The sequence below is a fragment of the Rhipicephalus microplus genome, chromosome 10 (assembly GCF_043290135.1).
Source record: "Rhipicephalus microplus isolate Deutch F79 chromosome 10, USDA_Rmic, whole genome shotgun sequence".
Taxonomy (NCBI): Eukaryota; Metazoa; Arthropoda; class Arachnida; order Ixodida; family Ixodidae; genus Rhipicephalus; species Rhipicephalus microplus.
Window position 1 is genome coordinate 90,230,956 of NC_134709.1, and position 19,979 is coordinate 90,250,934.

The 19,979-nt window shown below is 45.9% G+C and overlaps 1 protein-coding gene across 3 annotated transcripts in view; it reads left to right on the forward strand.

Moving 5' to 3' along the window:
- Positions 1-19,979, forward strand: part of Rab3 (RAS oncogene family member Rab3) — a 107,346-nt gene that overhangs the window by 61,877 nt on the left and 25,490 nt on the right. Inside the window, exon 1 of one of the 3 annotated variants that reach the window (XM_075875868.1) lies at positions 12,460-12,702. The exons of the other annotated variants lie outside the window; for them this stretch is intronic. The gene's annotated coding sequence lies outside the window, so the exon portion shown is untranslated. Of the gene's footprint in view, positions 1-12,459; positions 12,703-19,979 lie in introns of those variants that run through there. 3 annotated transcript variants of the gene reach the window in all.

Sequence of the window (19,979 nt, forward strand, 5' to 3'; positions counted from 1 at the left end):
TCACGAAAGTGTTCAGTAAGGTGAAGCAAGCTTGGAAGGGTAATACTGCTGCGGTCGTCTATATCATCACCCAGCCAGGCCTGGGCCCTAGCCTGGCTGCCCCAGCTGCAGGGCGCAGGCCTCTCCGATGTTCCAGCAATCAACGCGGTCACGTTTTTGCTGCTGTCACATGAAAATCCACAAACTTCGTCTGCCTACGTTCATTTCTGTTTCCAGTCAGCCACTCTTAACGACCAGAGTTAATTGCCTTCCTGCCACATGCCCATTTCTTTCTTATTAATTTCGAATAAGATGCGCTTAGCGAATCTTAGAATACTTCGGAGAGTAACCTGAACCACTGTGCCCCTAGAAATAAAAACTATGTCAAACTTCAACCCTTTTTGCAATCGCTTTTTTTTTTGTCTAGTGAATTGTAATCTACTTTCTATACGTACTCTGTCGTCGCTGAAACTTCCATATGTATAAAACCACTTATTTGCATGACCAATAATTTCCGTTACTAACATGTATGTATTTTCTTTATTGGACCAGCTACTAGCCACGTAGGCTGCTGGTCCAAACATTATGTAGGCATGTGGACAGGGGTTAAGCCCCTCTTCCCCTACCTCGTCCGGTGAAAACTGCTGGACTTTAAATAAATTGTATTAATTGATTCATTCATCTTTTGTATCACGTTTAATCAACTAATTTTTAGTTATTTGATTTTGATTAACACCCTTTGTTCCCTGACCCTCTCTGGTATGCAGCGTGCGGAATATCTTTGCGGGACGAGCGGGCTGTAGGAGAAGCAAGCTCTTCATTAGTAGCGAAACTCGTACGTTCTTCATCATGCGTTGAACCCTGACAATGCGCGCTAAAACTTTGATTTTTTTTTTACAGTGCCCGTAAGTCGTCTGTCAGCTCGGACGTTCCCAACTTTTCGCAACATATCGCAGTGTACCGAGTTACTCAACGCATTATCAGCGTCAAATGAAACCCGAACAGCGGCGAGCCTTCGCGATGCTATAGTGCGCGCCGTACAGTTATCGCCATCGACAGACGCGCGCATCTTGGTCGGCAGCTGTGCGCATACATGCGTGACTGTCCGTGCTGATAAGTGGATGGCGCGCACTATACCATCGCGAACACTTGCCGCTGTTCGTGTTTCATTTGACGCTGATGATACGTGACGTGTCTCGCATAATATTTAAGGAGCTTCGCAGCAGTTCAAAAATGTGACTATACCGGAAAGCGTACTTTCCATGGCCTTTTAGGCAGTCCATTAAGAGAAAACAGGTTTCTTATGAACGATTCTTCATGGACTTTTTATGTTGAGAATGCTATCGTTTTACATCGAATGCGCTTGGATTTTTTTCTTTAATGTGTAGCATTCTCTTGTAACAGGTGGTCTCGGGTGTTATAATTAATCAAAGAAAGCATTTCTGGAACTTAAGTGTACCAAGGCCAGAGTGGCGCAATACAGGACATACAAGATATTCAGCGAAATTTTGATGAAGACAAAATGTACACATTCAGTATACTTAACGAGAACTGTGTGGTCTCTGCGAAACTCGGCATATTTACTCGGATTACGACACGATTGGCTAATGTTTAAGTGACGGTAAACTGTCGACCACCTGCCAGTAGCCGTGGCTATTCGCTCACGTAGCAGTGTAATAAATTATAGCACATGTACTACTATGTGTCTGCCCAACTTTATCAAGAGCTTCGCACACTATCCCACGGTTCTACATACTAAAATTTCTTCTTCAGTCCTTTACTTTCATCCTTGGTTACGGCCAAGCTGGGCGTGGGTAAACGCGATACCTAAATTTATCCGTCCTATGCACGTAAAAACTCCAAGGGCACATATATTCCACAATAATTGGGTAAGCTTCCTGCCCACCACTGGTGTACTAAAAATCGGAAGAAAAGAAAACGCGGGCATCAAACCTAAATCAAGATTTCTTTGCAGACCTCGCCAATAATTGAAGTGTTGGAAGGAAACAGCGTGAAAAATGAGAAATCAGACAAAAAAAAACACTAACAGAGCGCTGACTTGCAACAAATTTTTTAATGATCATATTTCGTTTATCTTAGACTATCACTTTTGTTTCTTCCTTTTTCGTTCCACCGCATAGGTATGCGTGGTTTGAAGAATAAACTTTTTTTCTAAGTCGGCGCTCTGTTGGTGTCTCTCTTTGTCTGGTTTCTCGTTTTTCACGTGGTTTCCTTCTAATATGTTGTACCGACACCCCAAAGCAACCACTTTAGCTGTAATAATTTGAAGGGGTGCTAAAACACTTCTTTAGGTAACCATGGAAATAATTCATTGAAAGAACTTGTTGCCTCACTAATTCAACGCCGCAAAAATTTTAATAATCCGTCCAGTACCAGCGGAGTTGCAAAGACTTGTCACACGCTGCGATCGCATTCTCTCTTCTCTCGTCCCGACGAAAGCACTGGAAGCTAAGCAGGGAGGGATAGGAGGGGCAATGAAAAAACGTCACGCGCGCCTCGTGACCTTGAGCACTTTTTTTCTTTTTTTCTTCGAATACGCGGCTGCTTCAGTGCGATCACGCGTGCACACGTGACGGCCTCTCGCGGCGATCTCTGAAACGACCGAGCGCGCCATGTTCAAATCGACCAATGGCTGATAGATGGGCATGCCACGAGTGATTTTTGAGCGTCTTCCGTCATTTGTCGGACGGAAGAGAAAGCGATTTCCAGCTGACTTCGATCATTTATTGTGAATTCCAGGCCGTGTGCTATGCTATAAAATTTGGCTCGCGTGTTTTCGGGAGCCTCTACTACCAATCGGCAACGTTTTCTGACCATGCTCAAAAAATGTTGCAGGGCCCATTTTAAGGTGCTTTAATTAACGGTCGGGATTAAACCAGCGATAAACGACGGAGGCCGCGCGTTTCAGCACCGCACGTTAACCATCTCCTAGGAGTGCTTGGACGGCGACTTGCCTGATGAACTTCTCATCTGCAGAGATATATAGATACGCCGCGTTTGGTTACATGAGGGTCGTGCCCAGAAAAAAAGAACAAAAAAAGATAACCCGCTCGCTTCCTGTGCGCAATTTTACCGGCATCGCGCAGCCGGATACAGGACGACGCCCTAACAAGAGTTGTCCATATCGGGCAAGACAGGGACTGGTCACCGCGTCAATCCGCCGCGGGCGGAAATAAATCTGCTCTGGCCCGCCACATTAGTGGCGTTTATATAGACATCCCTCGACTTTGGGGCACGTGGATGGGAGCATTGTCTTTTTCAAACAAAAAAGTATAGTGAGTAGAGAGGGGGTCGTGGCGAAGTGCACTGTATAAGCTTCGGGAAAGGGAGACAATATTGCGCGGTCGCGGTGGGCCTCCTCATTCACGGAGCCCTTGGGCGCGATATCTTTTCGGTAAACACCGTCTCCTTCCGTCTACAGGACCGCCGCGCGTGCACAGGCGAGCTCTGCTTTCGACGCGTTATTTAATTAGCGGCCTCCCTCTGGCCCTCGGAGCAGCTCTTCTCGGTCGAGGGTTGGTTTTCTCTGTATCCTCACCTTCTACTACCCTCTGTTATTTATCTCTTCTTGTTTGTTTGTTTGTTTCCCGGTTCGCGCACTTCCGAGTTTTCACGTATAGGGACTTAATTGAACGACAAAGGGGGAAAAAAAGAAAGAAAGATTGCAGCGCTGTGCTTTTTTCGCCGCCTTTAAGGCGAATAGGAGGGGGGGGGGGGGTATTTGTTTCGACTTTTGGGGCTGCTTGCGCTTTCGAGAGCTGACGTAAGACGAAGCAAGTAAATAGACTCATAGCAGATGATGCGTATACTAAAGACTGATTTATTTCTGGGCCAGACACTTGCGGATGTATATTGGACAAAGCAATAAATTTAGGTGAAGCTTGAACGAAGGGGCGCCAGGCTTGAAACAGTGAAACTTGACGTTTCTGAGGACTAATCCGTTTTTTATGTTTTTCTTTATCGGTTGCTTCGACCTCGTTGCTATCGGCTTTTGATGCTATAGGCGCTAATACTTCTTTGCAGACTAATTGGTTCGCACTTGGGAAAACTCGACTTGCCGCGCAAGTTGAAGTTTTCAAATGCTATAGGTTATTCCCACGCTGTTTTCTTCGCGCACGGAGGGTCCGAGTCAAAGCAAACGCAGTCGTCGACACGACACGGTCGTCGTTGGCTTTCCGTCGCCTCGGGGGTGTTCTCGCAGTCGACGTTCCGCGTCTCGTCCCCCATTGTGTTCGTAACTAAGTAGTTGTTGTTGTTCACCTATTGTTGGTGGCGCATCCCCACTGTGGGTGATTAGCCAAGAATCGAGCGGTTTTAAAAATTACTGTTCAGATTTGGAATAATGGAGGTATAACAGAAAGATTACCGATAGCCTAGTAAGTACTCGGGGTGTTCGGCTCGTCGTCGTCTCTTCGAAGCCATTTGATGATGATGATGATGATGATGATGATGATGATGATGACCTCTAATGAATGGCGCTCACCCACAAAGGGAAATGGGCCAAATACAGGGTGGCAGGTTAATTGAAGTAATGATTATAATGAAAATAAAACCAGTCAGAAAATTTAGAGACAAAACTGCGAATGAATAAAAACGCTTGCTGTGCAAAACGCTTGCTGTGCAAGCGGTCAAACCGTCTCTGTTTCCTGATAGAAATAACTACCAATTATAAGCTAAGAATCTGAAAAAAAAAAACAGAGAAATAAGGATCGACTAACACGGTAATCTTTTTTGTTTCCTTGATGTAGTCAAACACAGTAGAGCATGCATCCCTGTGGCAGTAACCTAACGAAGTGCCGCCAAGTGATCAAAGTGCTGTAACATTTAGTACTATTTTTAATTGCTGCAAATGGGGCGTCTAAAAGTCTTTTTTTTATTTGTCAAGAATAACGATGACAGAATAAAAAAATGATCAATTGTTTCAATTTCGTTGCAAAAAATGCCCAATTAACTAGGGCGCCTCGAGTCCATCTTTGTTTACGCAATAATATAGTTGCGGAACTGCACAGCGCAATCTGGTATAAGTAACTTCTAACTGGCGACCATTTTGATGGGGTAACTATTCGTCTTTAGTGGACCATGTGGTGTGGGATTTACCGAATTTTCGTGCCACACACCCGTTTATGATGGGGATAGTTTTCTCATAGGTCGCAGAAATTACAGCTAGCTTAAACAGTTTCGCTGGTAAAAGAAATGCCCGAAAGCGTATACGTTACGTACGAGTTCAACACATCACGGCCCAGAAGCATTTGCAATGCCGAGCAACTATAGATCCTATCATGGCTGCCTCTAAAAATTAAACGTCTTTCAGAGATAAGACATTGGCCGGGCTGAGGCATTCGTATACTCTAAGGTTCCCTTGTCCGTATTTATCCGGTAGGAGAACAGCTCCTGAATTCATGTCTTCGGTTTTCCATGATATGCGTCGCATTTATAGATATATGAAGAAAAGAGAGTGGATTACAAGATACAAAAAAAAAAGAAAACGTGTTTAGGGGATATTGTATAGTCGACGTCAATTATTTAGAAAGACAAACGGGCCGTCGATGAGGTCTCCTTATCGGAAGAACAGATAACCGATGTTCAGATGGAGCCAAGGGATGGGAAACGCCGCCGATTACGGTAGATGCTCAGGCACGTGGAATGATATGAAATGAAGAAATTCGCTTACGTAGAATTGAAGCAGACCGCGGGGCACAAAATAAATTGGATATCTTTGGGAGAAGCTTTCATCCGACAGAGAACACACACACACAAAGTAAGCTTGTAAAGATCGCGTGCTAAAGCGCTCTCCTAACTTTTTTTTTTTTCGTTCGTCCGTATTATGTTTATTTCTATTCTTGGGAGGGGGGGGGGGGGGGGCGTCCTGTCTATTCGCCGGTCCGGCTAGACGAGAGTTGCATAATCAGTTTTTGGGGCCGCGTCATGATTTATTTTTTTACTGCTTTTCTTTTCTCGCCGCCGTTCTTTCCCTGCGAAGCTCGCCAGTAAAACGGTCTCGTCGTCCAGTGTGTTTCACCACGCTGCGAGTGCCGTCACTCACAACGATTGCGTCACATTCGTTGCGTCACATACGCTCGCGCCAATCCCTTCCCCCCCTCCCCACTTTCTCAATCCGTCGCATATATTTCTGTCCACTGCAGCTTCACTATATTTATTATTTATTTGTGGGTCCTTAGTGTATTCACGGGCGGTACAGTGTGTTTGTTACGTCACGAAATATACGCTAAGGACGCCACACTTAGCGTGGTGCTCACTTGCAGTGTTACGTTACGTCACATATACGCAGCCGCATTTTCGGATAATGAGAAATAACGAAGTGGGTACAGTATCGAAGATAGCAGGTCTGGTTTTTCTCAGTTCCGAAGGTAATGACGTCAGAGACTTCGGTTAGCCGGCGGCTTATTAGCATAAGGATCGAGCGGCGATTAGTTGCGATTAGCGGGTGTTACGGAACCTGTCAAGAGAAAAGAATTGAACATTTAAAAAAATCACACACACATGAGTCTCCTTAATAAAGCCATTCATGTCTCGGTGGGGCGATTATATCGGCCTTGAAGCGCTTGTTTGTGTCCTCTCTGAGTGTGTGTATTTTTTGCGCTTGTCTCATCATGAATGATTATATCGGCGTTCACACCGATTCGACGTCTATAACACGTGCGTGACGTTCGGACATGACGTGCGTCACGAAGTGACGTCAACATCACGTCACCGCTCACTTGCACGATAAGGTCATCGTGCGGTCACGTTGATTTTTTTTTTTTAGTCTCAGGTTGTAATTTGGTTAGTTGGAATTGAGGCGGAATTCTTGGTTGCACTAAAGTTAAATGCACGAACAGATAAACTGCGATGTTTCACGTTCTAGAGAAATAAATGAAAGACAAAAGGAGGTTAACCTAAAATGACCGGTTTGCTACCCTGTACAGGGGTGGGGAAATAAGGGTCTGAAAAAAAGATAGAGATCGCTATAAAATAAATTAGGGAAAAAAATACACATGCAGGGCGTTCTGATCTCAGTCGTTTTGAGAGGCCGGTTGAACGCAAGAAGCGCAGGAGCGCCTTCACAGCCTTCTTCTGCTGTCGGCAGCGCAGGATTCTTTCTTCCGAAAGAGTCTGGTTGTGCAGTTGGTCTAGTGCATTGCAGAGTGACCGTTTTTGCGAGCAGTTCTAAAATCACGATAATCATTATGAGGCAGGCGTCTCCACTAATTAATTTTGACCTCCTGGGATTATCTAGGTGCACTAAAGGTCAGCCCATATGATCTGCAATAACGAATTGACGCGACCTGGTAGCTTAGCGGCTGTTGTTAGCCGTCCTCGCTTTTTGAAATCCTCAAATAACTCGAATAATAATAATAATAATAATAATAATAATAATAATAATAATAATAATAATAATAATAATAATAATAATAATAATAATAATAATAATAATAATAATAATAATCTTTGTTGTCATCTTCAGTTGTACAAAACAAATAACAGGCCTGTCAAAGCCAGACAGTGGCTCGGAGGACTTGGCCCGGCACATCGGCAGATGAGAGATGACATATATACTGAAAAGCTTTTCATGTAAACAATCAAAAAAAGAATACATGTAACTCTTTTACGCTACATATAAACACAATAACAATCGAGAATCAAATTAGCGGAAGCAATACTACCTGAACAGCAGAAATGTGAAGACAAGCATTGAAAAGTTTTAGACAGATTATACCCAGAATGCAAGAAACTAGGAAAAAAATAATAATGTGATAACTGATGCAGCATTAAAGAGACCTTAGGCTCTTTCGTAGACTGCGTTTAGTCGTTGCCGAAAAAACACTGTCGGGGATGTCATTAAAAAACAGTAGGGACATAGACCTTTCTAGTAGCTTTGCCATATCGTGTTTTGACGAATAATACAGCAAAACGGGCAGTTTTTCTAAATATACGAATTTTTCTAAATAATAATAATAATAATAATAATAATAATAATAATAATAAAGAAAACATCTTCAAGGCAATTGAAAAGGCTTGAAATAGTTTTGTTTTTTTCCCCCGTGACAATTAACCTTTGAATTTTTCAACAAATCTCGTCTAATATTGACTAAGCGACCTGGTTTTCCATGGCAAATAGTCGTTCATCTGGCAAACTCCACGTTTTAGAAGGCAATACGCTCAAATTGAGTGCGCTCGACCCACTTCGGTGCTACGACTCGCCGCGGAATTCGACGCCGCGTCGTGAACGGAGCCAAATATCCAAGTATTGGCACGCAGTGAGGGCTTCCTGCTCCTGTGTTTACCCTGCCTTCTTCGCGCCGTGGCCTGCCGTTCCTCTCATTTGCTTACCTGTAGGTCAGGGGCGATGCCAGTTTTTTTTTTTTTTTACTGCGATCGGGGGGTGGGGGGCATTGAGACGCTTATGTGATCTGTTTTGACTATATTTGCTCTTCGCTGGAGCAAAGAGTGTGCGGGTAAGAGTGGCAAGGGGGGGGGGGGGCAGAACCTCCTCCGTGTCTCCTGCTTATCGCCGCCTCTGCATGCTGCAGTTCTTCTGTCCCCTGTCCAACTTTTTTCTCAATTTTTCTCCTGACAACTGACTAGACTCCGGCACTTGTGCTACTTTCTTTTCACATCTCTTACCTTCGCTCTTTCTCTCGTACTCGTGATGCACGAAGTCAAGCTACTGATCATGCTTAGTTAGTATATGTCAGTGTAATCAGTGGCTAAGGAAATAAGCTCTGCCTTCGAACTGCCACAGTTGTGAAACGAAAAAAAAATGCTGCGCATGAGTCAGAACCTCACAGCCTCCCTTATACATTTGCTTAAGACGACCCGAATGCGAAGGCCATCTGCTTGTTCCTCTCGGCGGACGTATTTATGCTGCTACCGTCACCCTTCGAAAGCTTTCTGTATCTAACCAGGTTTTACATTGCCTCCGAGATCGGAGATACCTCACCTGGTTTTGCTTTGCCTCCTTGATCGGACGACTTTTGACCAAGCTTTAGATATATACGATGCGTTGTGACGACGTCGTATTGCGATGTTGTGTTACGGCGACGTCGTGATGACGCCCTAGTTGTCGCACAGATTTTGGCGACCTTTGACGCCATGCGGTGCCGTCATGACGTGATGTTTTTTTTTTTTTTTGCATAATTCGTCCCTGACGCCAACGGTCACATTTCGCGTTCGATGATGGTATTCACCTTAAAAGAAGTTGTTATTAACGCTGTTGATCGCACTAATGACTTTCAGTGGTGTGCTCCCACGCAGCGTTTCTTTATCGCTCTTTTTTTTTTTCGAACGCAAATATATTGGCTGTGCGTGGTGGATTACTTACTGGCTTAGAGGGCGGCCATAGTAGCTCGAATCTACTTCGTAACCAAATGAATCCATATCAAGGCTATAAATGAAATTAAGAGAACAATCATGACTACTGGCTTTCGAAATAAATTCAATGATGTAATGTCGACATGAAAGAGACAATAATTAATGCAGTCATTGATGATTGGCTCAATCGGTAGGTAGGTTTGTACTTAGAAGAAAAAGGATTTAAAAAAACGGGAGTGTTGTACGTCATCACTTTGGTAGTGACGTCGTGCAGTTTGGCGAAGACTAGAAATATGTATAAAGGTAGAACTGGGGAAAATTTCCTAGCTAATAAATTGTTGGCCAAGCAGCTTCGCTAATGTCGATAATATGCGCATGTTAGGAACATCAATTGGATTGAGATTGTATATTTCTAATTTTGTTATTTTCTATTTTTAATGTAGTAAAGATGTCCATTTTTTTTTCAAACGTTATGGCAAAAAAAATTCTACTTGGGATTCTGTTCATGGTGCTTGTAAAACGTTTTACAGGGTCTGGAAAGTTGTTGAATAATATTGTTAATAAGTTTGAAATATATGCGCAATAGGGGCGTGTGAACAGCAAACTACGTGTTCTTTGGTAAGATATAAATTTTGTTTTTTCCATCTATCCATCCGACCGTCCGCCCTTATACACAGCAATCAATCAATATCAATCAATCATGCAAGCGAATAAGACGGTGTTAGGGTCCCTTCCACCTTAAAAGGGCGCACCTTCCTCGATGACTGCCAGTGTTAACAAGTACTGGTACTACGTCGCCTAGTCGTGTCTACATGTCGGCAAATCTTGACAATCCGTGATTTTTTTCTTGTCACACATTTGTAATCTTAGCAAGTACTGTTAGACGTTGGCTTAATGACGACCGTGTAGTGTTAGCCGTGATGTCGGCTGTCCATTTCCAAAAACCCAACATTGCCTTCACCCAACCTTAGTGCGGTAATTATGTTTACATTCTTTAGCTATTTACGTCGGCGCACTGTAGAACGTCCGTTGAAGATCAATGCGCTGAGCTCCGAAAAAGAAACCGATTGAGTCCGAAAGTAGGTCAGTGGCTGCTCGGACAAATGGTCCTGGGCTGCTCGGTCGCCGAGAGATTTTTCGATAGGGGAGCCAACGGGAGAGGGAGGTAATTCGGCATCCATGCCCTCCCTCATCGTGCCTTTGTAATTGCTGTTTGCAGATACCTCGCAGGCAGTAAATTGTGAGGATGATTGGACAGTGATATATGGAATGCAGAAGCAAATAGAAGAAACGAAATAGCCGAGTGTGTGAAGGTTATGGTATGTGGAGTGAGTGGGCGTAATTATAATAACAATTTTGGGGGTTTTATTTGCACGTTAAGATTGTTAGTGATGCCGTAGGTGAGGGCATTGACAGTTTCCACCACTTGGTGTTCAGTACATGCGCCCTTACCATTTCGCGCCTCCTTCGAAATGCGACTGCCGTGGCAAGGACTGAATCCGCAACCTTTGGTTCAGCAGCTGGGCACAGACACCACCTCGGCGCTCTCAGTGGGTTCAGGGTACGTGTTATAGGCGAAGAAACACATGGCTTCATCGAAGGCGTACAGCTATATTTAGTTTACCTTTCTTGTGACCTCCTCGTGTACGGAGACACAGTGTTCGTATGATTTGAAGGCGGCTAGTGTGCTTTTCCTGTGGCTGGCTGGGGCAGAATGGCAACAGCTTGAGATCGACGTTGGCTGTCGCATGCCAGTTTGGGCACCTCCCCCCCCTCCCCCTCCACTCGTGTTTTACTCCATCAGCTCAAGACGTCATCATCATCATCATCAGCCTGACTACGTCCACTGCAGGACAAAGGCCTCTCCCATGTTCCGCCAGTTAACCCGGTCCTGTGCTTGCTGCTGCCAATTTATACCCGCAAACTTCTTAATCTCATCTGCCCACCTAACCTTCTGTCTCCCCCTAACCCGCTTTCCTTCTCTGGGAATCCAGTTAGTTACCCTTAATGACCAGCGGTTATCCTATCTACGCGCTACATGCCCGGCCCATGTCCATTTCCTCATCTTGATTTCAGCTACGATATCCTTAACCCCCGTTTGTTTCCTAATCCACTCTGCCCTTTTCTTGTCTCTTAAGGTTACACCTACCATTTTTCTTTCCATTGCTCGCTGCGTCGTCCTCAATTTAAGCTGAACCCTCTTTGTGAGTCTCCAGGTTTCTGCTCCGTAGCTAAGTACCGGCAAGATACAGCTGTTATATACCTTCCTCTTAAGGGATAATGGCAATCTGCCTGTCATAATTTGAGAGTGCTTGCCGAATGTGCTCCACCCCATTCTTAATCTTGTAGTTACTTCAATATCGTGGTTAGGCTCTGCGGTTATTACCTGCTCAAGACGTAAGGTGTAATATATAACTCTGTGGAGAAGACAAGCGGTGCCTTAGACCTGTAGGAATGAGAGGTTGAACGTGTGAGAGCAGTCCCTCAGTAATGTTCTCTCTTGAATCGTTCAGGCAATGTATCCTTTGTACCATTGATTTTTCTGAACATTCGTTTTTTGTTGTATAAAAACGTATGTTGTATAAAGACTAATGATTGCACGCTGCTGTTGCTGTGTAAAGTGTGTGAAGGCTTTCGTCAAGCTTTTTACTTTCGACCCGCGGCATCGCTGTTGTCATACGTTCCATTATCACCCATTTGATGTACTGAATGAATTATCTGAATTAAACGTGATTATCTGGTTTCGCGTGAAGCCGTAGCAGTGGTATATACATTAACGGCAGACTCATTCAGAACCTGCGCGCTCCAGGGTTTGAACCGCAGTTCGCGCCCAGTACCGCCCGCGTACGCCGAGGGGCGCCACCTTACGGAGCACCTTATCCTAACGCCGCCCTGGCGGTGGTAGCGCGAGTCTTTCAACGCGCCTGTCAGCAGCGCGTGTGCGGCTTCGGTCGACGCGTTTGGTGGTGGTGTTTCCAAGCGGCGCTCCGCCGAGCCGCTGCCTCATTTCCGCACCGATTTTCTGTCGGCGCCGGCCAAAACAGAGCTGAAGCTGCTGCGGTGTCTTGTGTTAGCAAGGCCGTGCGGAGAAAGAAACAGTGCGCTTATTTCGACGTCGGGTGCGGGAACTACGGTGGCCTCCTCGATTCTACACGGGGGTGCGTGCGTAGAACGTGAAGGAAAAGGGGTGGTGTTTGCGCCTCTCGGTGTACCGTCGCGTCGTCTTCGTCTGCGAAGCGTGTACGCCGTCGTCCCTGCGTCGGGGGATACCAAAAGAAAGGCCTTGCCGGCGACGCATCATCGGACCGTCGTCGTCAAGTGCTGCTTGCTGCTACCGCCGCTGGAATCGGGGTAACACAACACGTTCGAAGCTTCGATCGATAGTTGAAGGCAAGTCACCCGCCGCTAGCGACCATGGAGGTTTTTCTCCCCTCCTGCCCCGTTCCTCCCTTTCTCTCGTCTGTGTTGTATGTGTGTGCGATTCTTTTCACTTGCGTTTAGGTCCGATGCCTCTCTTTCCCCCCTCCTCTTCCGACGTCTCGAGACCCTCTTCATGGCCTCGGGCGGCGCAGGTTGGTGATGGGAGCCGAAAGCAATTCAGGCTCCTTTATTTTCGGCTCGGCGGACGCACCTAACTCACCTGACCCCATGACCTCGCGGCGCGGCAGCCGCAATCGGGCCTCCTGTCGCGTTTTTTTTTTTTTGTGCTTCCCTGCAGCGCTGCGCGCCTTGCGGCGAAGCCTTTTCTCCCTTCCCGCCGCCGCCGGAAAAATTATCGTGCGGTGAAGCCGCCCTGTCAGGAGTCGGCTTCCCTTAGGGTGCCGCGTTTCTCTCTGCACAGGTGTGCGTGTTTGTGCGGTTAGTACTTTTGTACAATTTTCGCCTCAATCAATGCTCGGGGAGGCGATATTTAGCTCGCTGGATTGTTCCTTTCGAAAGTTCAATTTTGGCCTCGCTTTATGTGCGACTTCTGTGAACTGTTTCCGATTTTGAGCTCTTAGATCACGGTTAACTCTTTCTGGCACCTTTTGTAACGTCACATATATTGAGCGTTTCTGGCCCCCTTGCTTGGTGGTGTCATGACGAGCCGCTGGGTCCACGAAGCGTGGTTAAAATTGTGCCCAGATATCCTTCAGATACTCCACGATACCGACTGATACAGGAAAAAACGCGTATCATGGGAGAACAACGGGATACGGAATATGTTAGAGTTTCGAATCATAAATGAAAGGAACATGGTGTGACGGAGTTTACGTCTTGGAGAAACGTTTTTTGGGGCTATAGCTGGCTCGTGACTTCTTCAAGAAAGAATTGTATCGCGAAACAACGCAAGGGTAGACGAGGAACGCGGGACTAGCGCTTAGTCGGAACTACATCGTTTATTCAAGAAACTTGGGGAGATATATACACGGCACAAAAGCACATGAGCATGACCGTCACTATAATGACTCTGATAAACTATTAGTCAGCTGGATATCGTATCTCGAAATAGCCACACGACAACCGCGCTGTGTAGCCGGTGGTTGCGCGCACGTTCAGCAGATTGCTACAAGGAGATACTGTCAGTGCAAAGGAAAAACACCAACAAAAGAAAAAAAAAGCTACAAAAATTTTTGCTTGTAATGAAGGTTCTGATTGAACTTTAACCACAAAATCAATCCTTACACAGCACCTTTCTAGGGACCCTAGCTTGCCTGTTTTTGCGGTGTTTTTCGCTGCAGCCTTTTCTTCAAAAAGTGCATACACACATGAGCTGTTCTGAAGACAGGACGTTGTAAATTGGCCCGGCTACAACATTTGCGTTAGAAACCCGCCGTATGTAGCCCTATTCTCGAAGCATCGCGTTGTCTGCCACGGAGGTGCTGGGGTTAGTGATTGGTATTTGACCCGGAAATCCTGGTTCTGTCTCGGGTGCAGTTTCCGTTGAGTTGAAATGCAAGTGGCCCGTACGCTTCGCGATATTATTGCACGCTAAAGAGCGTCAGATGGTCGAAATTTTCAGAGCCTGTCACTAACGAGGCGGGCCTTGTAACTATGTCGTGGGAACGTTAAGCCCCAGATAATACTGTAGGCTCGTGTGCTGCTGTACCGTCGGCCAGAAGGTCGCGAGATCGAATCCCTGCTACGTCGGGCGAGTTTCGGTGTAGGCGAAATGCTAGAAGCCCGTGTACTTGTGTGTAGGTTCACCTTAAAAAACCACGGGTGGTCGAAATTGCCGTGTGTCTGCGGCATAGCTCATAATCGTATCATGGGTTTGACACGTAAAATTCAAGATATTTTTATTGTAGGCTCGCGTTGGCCTGTGCTCAAGCATGGTCACATAAGGAGCAGTCGTGAGGCGTTGTTGTTGCTTCAGAACTCGGGTGAAATAAATTGTCTGTGTGCAAGGGGGGGCTTAGGAGTTTAACACGATAGCTATATCCACACGCCCCCCCCCCCCCCCGCACACACGCACATACTATTGCCTCACTATTGCCTCACGAGTCGCTAACCAGTCTTCACTTCTCCGTCGAGACCTAAACTATGTCGCATGGAAACCAAAAGTGCAAATATCCTTCGTTTCCTTTGATTATTGCATCTACCTCGAATGTTCGCTCATGGCCAACGCTGCTTTATCTCTCACACACAAAGACGACGACACTAACTCCGGGATTTCTGCGAAATAAGCTTTTTAACGTTGTCGCGTGACAATCTAATGGAAAAGCAGGCGAGGGAGGTAAAATTTTGTTGAGGTGTGAATGCATGCGAACACCTGAGTGCATTCTCTCGCGTTGTGGGGGCAAATTGCGGACATTTCTGCGATTCGCACCAACTCACGATGAAGCAAAATTGGCGCTGAATTAAAGGGACACTAGAGGTAACTATCAAGTCGACGTTGATTGTTGAAAAAGCGGTCTAGAAACCTCGTATAGTGTTACTTTTGTGCCAAGGAAGTGTTTATTTTGAAATAAAATCACGTTTTAGTGGTCCGCATTGGGTTAGCGCCCTTCAAATTACCCGCCTCAAGCGGAACGTCTCACGTCATTGTTGCAGTGCACAACGTTGCCCGGCTTTAATGCGCGGCCGCCGACACTGTAGTAGGAGCAGAAGGAAAGTAGCGAGAGTCACAGCATCAAAACGGCCATTGAACAATTTTCTGCCATGGCCTCCGAGATGGCAGACATGCTTTGTTCAACTGGGCCTCGCGGGTGGCACGACCTGCCCAGTGTAAACAGGCGAAAATTGAACTTTTGAACCACTCGCGCGCCATTCTCTATGCAGGGGCGTGGCCGAGGGGTAGCACACAGGCCCCCCCCCCCCCCCCTGCCCCACGGAATTTTTTTCACCATAACAGAAAGCGGAAAATGACCATTTTAAGGGTGTGCCCTCCCCGAAATAATAAATGTCACCCCCTCCCCCCACCAGAAAAAAATATTTCTAGGTACGGCCCTTCTCAAAAGTAACATCCGGTGGTTCTTTTTTCCATGAATCAGACAGGAACGAACATTATGGTGGTTTGCTTGCTTGCTTGATCCTTTGTTGTGGCTCTCACCCACTAAGGGGGATTGTTCAAGAAGCCGGCGGTTAATGTAAGTCAATAGCTTAAGCTTGTCCAGGCTAGGGAAATAGGATTACTTTGTTTTGACTTTGTGGGATTACACGGGTAACTATTGTTTTATTCCTTTTTAGTGGACCACGTGGTGAGCGTTCATTCATTTTTTTTGTGGCTCGTACCTGTTTGTGATGATGATAGTTTTTTGATAGGCCGCGCAGTTTTACACACCCGTTTTCTGAATGTTGGCATAGTTGGTAACTCGTCATATTGTAAACACCGGCACACACTCTTCCACTCAAGAAACACATACACACAGGGAGCTCACCGATGAGCGTTGTGTATGTCTCTTGAGTGTAAGGGTGTTTGTGAGTGTTTCGGGTCAAAGGACTTCCAAGTTGCGTTAAATTTACTTACAATATTACGTTTTCTGATAGGCCGCACAAGTTACGGTTAGCTCAAACAACTGCGCCGTTACACCACACAACACAAAGGAAGGGGAGGAAAGATAGTGAGAAGAGTTAAGGAGGATAAAAACGGAAGGAGTACTGATATCATCGAGCACGTAGTCTGCATACCTCTATCCCCATTATAAGAAAAATGATTAATGATCAGTGGGTGCTCGGCAGCACTGAAAGTTGAACCTGGCTTCGATTTTCAGTGCTGTCGAGCAGCCAATTTTATATTGCACTGCCTCGAGCCAGCTACACCCCTTTGCTTCACCGTGCCTTTGGAACCAGACGCTCTTAACCACTTGACGACCGCCGCGCTGGATTCCCAGATGCCATAGCGCATGTCACAAACACTTCCCCACCCTGTGGTGTCCCCGAAGAGCGAATGCATGTTTCCGTCGTTGGTCGATGGGAAGCGTGAGCTGTATGGGGTGCTTTCCGAAGCCTGCCGCGAAGGGGGATTGCTCACGGAGGCACATTTCCTGTTTAGACATAACTAGAACAACGAGCACGCGCGGTACGCGAAGAACAAGAACGTAAACGAAACAAGCGCTCACTTCCAGCTAAGTTCGATCGCAGAAAGCAGTGTGCCATGTGTATTGGCACCCTGAAAATCGTGTGTATTCCCATGTGTATTCCTTCCCTGAAAATCGGATGGAGGGGGTGTTTTACCGAAGAAAAACAATAAAAATAAGTGTTTCTCATGGCCCTGAATAGGTGCACCCCCCCCCCCCCCCCTTAAAAAAAAGAAGCCTGACTACGGGCCTGCCTTCTACGAAGGCGTCGTCTTAGACTGGCTGATGAGTCAGCATGCTTGCGCAAGCCACCATACTCAGCGGCTCGCTCACTTAAGCGACTCTGGTTTTAAGCACGAGATTGTGGGTTAGATTTCCGGCACAGGCGGCCGTATTTCGACGGAAGAGAGTTGCAGGTTTCTGCACGGAAAAAGCACAGTCGATACTTCGTGTCCAATTATTTATACTCTTGCTCTATATGTCAGGGCATACGTGCAATCGTAATGAATAAACGAGTGAGTGAGTGAATAAAATAATGAAAACAGCGTTGAACTTTTGTCACTCGTCAGTAGAGAGTCTGTCATGTTGTCCCAGTTATTTCATTATCACTCACGAATCCAATCAGCAAATCTGTTCTTACGATAGTATTGATCATTTGAGTTAACGCTGTGCGTCACCCGCGTTTTTTTTTTCTATGTATTAGCTGAATTGTGTTTGTGGGACTGTTTTTTGTGTTTTTAAGAACTGCAGTCTATCAATCATTCGTTGCGTCGCTCGCAAAACATGTGTTTTACTTACATTAAAAAAAAAACGCAATCGGTAATCATTTTCGCGACAAAGTGCTTCGAAAAACTTATCTCTCCGCAGTGGTTCTCACTTAAAGGAGAAGCCTGCTTCGAGGATTCACCTTACTTCGCAGATTATTATTTGTATGTCGAAATTATTCCATTCGGTCAGACTATAAATCAAGTAGTAGTTGATACGATAAGTTGAAGATGTTTACAACTGTCTATATACCTTTTCAACACCATACAATTTCGTGAGTTGTGAACCGCGGTGTTCCTGCACGATAACTTTTCCACGCATAGTTGCCGAGTGATCGTGTGAGGGAAAATTGAATTCACGCAGGTGAATCGCAATACTGTCTCAGTTCCGCCGCCTTTGCCGTCGTTCACCGTATATGTATACATATATATATGAAATCTTAAAAAAAAAAAATCGGCCCGCGCTCGGCGCCCAGCTCGTCGATGCAAGGGAGATAAGCGCGCGTCGATGCGCAGACGCGCGCTTATCTCCCACGCGTACTTTGCCCGCTAATAGGAAGCGGGGGGGGGGGGGGTAGATGCTTTGCGCACGTGCTTATCATTTGGTGGGGATAATCATGTGCCTTCGGCTTTCACTGGAACGATTTAGTTAGTTGCCTTGCCCGCAAATATCACTTCGCTCGCTGCACAGACCCCGTTTGCGAATAGAGCGAGCTTTTCATATATAGTGAAGTATATCAACTGGTACACTTGCTAGTTTGCACTCATCTGTACTTGTGATTACGTTTCGTCAGTCGTCTTTGTTTTAACAGCGCGTTAAGTGTCGAGCGGTAAACGTTGTTAGTTCGTTCTCGTCCCGCGTGTGTGGTTTTCGTGCGTCATTCGTGCGTGGGCAGCGCGCTGCACGTTTCGATCTGCTTGCCGTTCTCAGCGATACATTCCAAGTTGTTGCTATCGCATTCATTGCCTCGCCCTTGTGGTGAAACTGACATTTTTTGTCACTAGTCACAGTGCTACGCTGTGTCAACCGGTGACGTTGGAGCGGGGCGTCGGTTCAGCGGTGACGCTTATTTTAGCGATGAAACGTGAAGACAGATTCGAACGGCACCAGCGGTTGGGCATTCCCACACGTTGCGCGAGCAACTGTCGTCACTTTCGCAACACTCCCGGCTTTCCCGCTGCAGACAATCATAGGGAACATTCCTGGCTTCTACAAATCTTTTTTTTTTGTCCTTTAATCCCGAGACTTCAAAAGACGGTGTTGTCCCTTATGTTCGAGCACAGTTTCTATTTCGTGAAAGCACTAGGGAAGTCAAAGATGCAGCACGACCGCCAGACTTCAGCTGATTTTTAATTGACATAAAATCTTAATATATAGCATTTCACAGCGCACACAGGTGTTACGTCACAGGCAAAGTATTTTCAAAAGTAATTTCACTGCCGCCTGCCTATCTTTGCCGCCCGAACACGCGTGATTTTGCTTGCATAGATAGTCCAATTCTCTTTTTATACAGGCCCAGTTAAATGTCTTAACGAGTTATCTGTCAAGTTCCTTGGGCCCTGTCTTCGCACCGTATGTGTGTTATCATCCTTCGATTGTCTACATAAATGCATTAATGAACTATGTATCGTGATTTCCAATTCATTGAATTTCGAGGTTTCACTTTCCAGGACCATGGTGTTATCAGTAGACACGCCGTAGTGAAAGAGTCGGGGATAATTCCTGCCACGTATACATAGTGTTTTTTTAACGTGCTCCAAGTCCAAGCTTGCACGCGTACTCTTGCGATTCGCCCACATCAAAATGCGGCCGTCATCGCCGGGAATTGAACCCGCGCCCTCGACCTTACCAGCGGAATGCCTTGGCTTCTAATCTGTTAAGATGGATTCGACGAACTCAGACCGTAAAGTTGCAGAATGCAATAGGACCGTAGACCATATCGTCTTCTCGCAGTTCTGGAACAGGTATTTGCCCCATCATAACCGATGGAAGGTGGGAACGGACGTGGGTTGATCCCCTCTTCCTCCACCTCGCCCGGCGAAAACTGCCGAACTTTAAATAAAGTTCATTCATTCATTCATTCATTCATTCATTCATTCATAACACACCACCTGCTACGTTTCTCCGGTCTACACAGTAAGTGTAGAGGCTCGTTTTAGATTTGTAACACCACTGCGAGCCCAGGTGCGAGCGAAACCACAAATATTGGCCGGAATCGAGATTTAATAGGCGCGCTTAAAAAACCTGGGGGTCAATCCACTAAATTTCTCCTTCTTAACTGTGCCTTCTTATTTGTCAACCGGCATCTCTAATGATAAGGTCAACATCGTGATTGGCTGAACCATTCTCCTGCGAAAATTTCAGGCGTAAGATGTGTTTGTGAACACGGGCTCAAGACTTCTT